This window comes from Tachyglossus aculeatus, chromosome 1 (assembly GCF_015852505.1).
Source record: "Tachyglossus aculeatus isolate mTacAcu1 chromosome 1, mTacAcu1.pri, whole genome shotgun sequence".
In the NCBI taxonomy this organism is placed as follows: Eukaryota; Metazoa; Chordata; class Mammalia; order Monotremata; family Tachyglossidae; genus Tachyglossus; species Tachyglossus aculeatus.
The window spans coordinates 25,166,623-25,170,122 of record NC_052066.1 but is presented as its reverse complement, the minus strand read 5'-3'; the positions used below and the strand labels follow the sequence as shown (position 1 = coordinate 25,170,122).

General features: G+C 44.3%; 1 non-coding gene across 1 annotated transcript; it reads right to left on the bottom strand.

Annotated features, from left to right (window-relative positions):
- Positions 1 to 2,790: 2,790 nt before the first annotated feature.
- On the bottom strand, positions 2,791 to 2,928 carry LOC119935745. Its single transcript, XR_005453431.1, has one exon. It is a non-coding gene; the product is annotated as a small nucleolar RNA SNORA7 (small nucleolar RNA).
- Positions 2,929 to 3,500: the final 572 nt, after the last annotated feature.

The window sequence follows — 3,500 nt, the reverse complement described above, 5'->3', positions numbered from 1 at the left end:
CCACCTAAGGTGTCAAATTATGTAGTGTAAAATGTTCCTTAAAATGTAGCAGGGAACTCATTTGATTTTCTGCTAAATGGGCCAGCAAAAATTGCTCCTGAAGGTAATCAGTAATTAGACTAGAGGTCTATCTTTCCTCTGGGCTAATAATTGCTAGTGTGGCCTACCTTAAAGAAAGCCGCTTTCATTCATTCATTCAATCGTATTTATTGAGCGCTTACTGTGTGCAGAGCACTGTACTAAGCGCTTGGGAAGTCCAAGCTGGCAACATAGAGAGACGGTCCCTACCCAACAGCGGGCTCACAGTCTAGAAGGGGGAGACAGACGACAAAACAAAACACATTAACAAAATAAAACTTGAAACACCATTATGCAATTATTCATTTAAATGAAATCCTTTCGATCAGTTGATCGATCAATAGTATTTACTGAGCACTTACTTTGTGCAAAGCTATAAGAAGTGCTACCTCTGGTCTGGAATGCCCTCCCTCCTTATATCTGAGAGACAATGACTCTCCCCCACTTCGAGGACTTATTCATCCATTCATTCATTCAATTCATTCAGTCATATTTATTGAGCGCTTACTGTGTGCAGAGCACTGTACTAAGCGCTTGGGAAGTACAAGTTGGCAACATATAGAGACGGTCCCTACCCAACAGTGGGCTCACAGTCTAGGAGAGTGCTTACTGTACGCAGAGCACTGCAGTAAGGGCTGGGAAAGTGCAATTCAGCAATAAAGAGGGCAATCCCTGCCCGCACCGGGCTTACAGTCTAGAAGGGGGGAGATCGACATCAAAGAAAATAAACAGGCATCAATATAAATAGAATTATGTATATATACATATATATGCATACATACATACATACATAAGTGCTGTGGGGTGGTGAGAGGGGGAAAGGACAAAGGGAGCCAGTTGAGGTGACAAAGATGGGAAGGGGAGCTGAGGAAATGGGGGACTAGTCTGGGAATGATAATTATGGTAATTGTTAAGCACTTACTCTGTTCCAAGCACTGTTCTAAGCACTGGGGTAGATTCAAGGCAATCAGGTTGTCCCACGTCAGGCTCACAGTCTTAATCCCCATTTTCCAGGTGAGGGAACTGAGACACAGAGATGTTAAGTGGCTTGCCCAAAGTCACACAGCAGACAAACGGCAGAGGTGGGATTAGAACCCACATCCTCTAACACCCAAGTCAGTGCTCTTTCCATTAAGCCAAACTGCTTGAAGACACATCTCCTCCAAGAGGCCTAGGGGCCTTCCCTGACTAAGCCCTCCTTTCTTCTGCATCACCCTGACTTGCTCCCTTATTCATCCCTCCTCCCAGCTCTGCACTATTTATGTACATATCTGTAAATTTATTTATTTATAGTAATGTAAGTCTCCCCCTCTAGACTGTAAGCTCATTGCGGGCAGGGAATGTGTCTGTTTACTGTTACATCATACCCTCCCAAGCACTTACTCTGCACAAACTAAGAGCTTAATAAATGCGATTGACTGACTGACTGGGAGATAATACAACAGAAGTAGCAGACAAGTTCCCTGCCCATAACAACCTCATAATCTAGAGGGGGGCATGGGTATTTATATAAGCAAATAATTGATGATATATAATCCACTGTAAAGAGATTTAAGAGAAAACACGGACAACCAAAGCTATAAGATTTTTTTTTTCCAAAGCCAATGTAAATGGAATTTCTTCAGGTTTATGTATTTCTAGTTTTAATGAACGTAACATTTAGAAGGGTTTCTTTGCACTGCATAGAATGAGCGCTTACTGTGCGCAGAGCACTGTACTAAGCACTTGGGGAGTCCAAGTCGGCAACATCTAGAGACGGTCCCTACCCAACAACGGGCTCACAGTCTAGAAGGGGGAGACAGAACATGTGGACAGGTGTCAAGTCATCAGAATAAATAGAAGTAAAGCTAGATTCATTCATTCATTCATTCAATCGTATTTATTGAGCGCTTACCGTGTGCAGAGCACTGTACTAAGCATGTGGGAAGTCCAAGTCGGCAACATCTAGAGACGGTCCCTACCCAACAGTGAGCTCACGGTCTAGAAGGGGGAGACTACTGAGAGCTCACCTCCTCCAGGAGGCCTTCCCAGACTGAGCCCCCTTTTTCCTTTCCTCCTTCCCCTCCCCACAGCACTTGTATATATATTTGTACAGATTTATTACTCTAGTTATTTTACTTGTACATATTTACTATTTTATTTTGTTAATGATGTGCATCTTCTAGACTGTGAGCCAACTGTTGGGTAGGGACTGTCTCTATATGTTGCCAACTTGTACTTCCAAAAGCGCTTAGTAAGCGCTCAATAAATACGATTGAATGAATGAATGAATCTAGCTTTACTTCTGTTTATTCTGATGATGACACCTGTCTACATGGTTTTTTTTTTTGTTGTCTGTCCCCCCCTTCTAGACTGTGATCACGTTGTTGGGTAGGGACTGTCTCTATATGTCGCCGACTTGTTCTTCCCAAGCGCTTAGTACAGTGCTCTGCACACAGTAAGTGCTCAATAAATATGATTGAATGAATAAATGAATGAATCTCTTGTCTTGTCTTATGCCGTCAAGTCGTTTCCGACCCATAGCGACACCACGGACACATCTCTCCCAGAACGCCCCGCTCTCTATCCGCGATCGTTCCGGTAGTGGATCCGGAGAGTTTTCTTGGTAAAAATCCAGAAGTGGTTTACCGCTGCCGCCTTCCACGCGGTATATTCGAGTCTCCACCCTCGACTTTCTCCCCTGCCGCTGCTGCCCAGCATGGGTGAGTTTTGACTTGTAGCAGATGGCCTTCCACTCGCTAACCACTGGCCAAGCTAGGAATGGAATGGGTAGACCTCAGCTTGACTCTCCCTCCCGTAGCCGAGGCTGGTAGAGGAGTGGAAACTCTCCAGCTGTGACCCTGAAAGAGGCCGTGGAGTGTAGATATGTCCTAAAGTTGCTGCTCTCGATGACGGGACTGGGAAAGTGAGTATAGTACCAAAACCCGCAATCAATCAATGCTATTTACTGAGTGCTTACCGTGTGCGGAGCACTGTACTAAGCACTTGGGAGAGTGTAATACAATGGAGTTGGTAATCACGAACCCTGCCCGCAAGGAACTTAGAGCATTTCCACTCTGGAATTCAGTGAGAAACGAGAAATTTGTATCATAGAGATCTTGGACTCCAAAGGATTTTGAAGGACCGGTAATCAAATCCATCCCTTTGTCTCTAGTTGGGAAACAACATATAATAATAATAATAATAATGATGATGGCATTTATTAAGTGCTTGGAGAAGCAGTGAGGCTCAGTGGAAAAGAGCATGGGCTTTGGAGTCAGAGGTCATGGGTTCAAATCCCTACTCTGCCAATTGTCAGCTGTGTGACTTTGGGCAAGTCACTTAACTTCTCTGTGCCTCAGTTCCCTCATCTGTAAAATGGAAATGAAGACTGTGAGCCCCCTGTGGGACAACCTGATTACCTTGTATCCTCCCCAGCATTT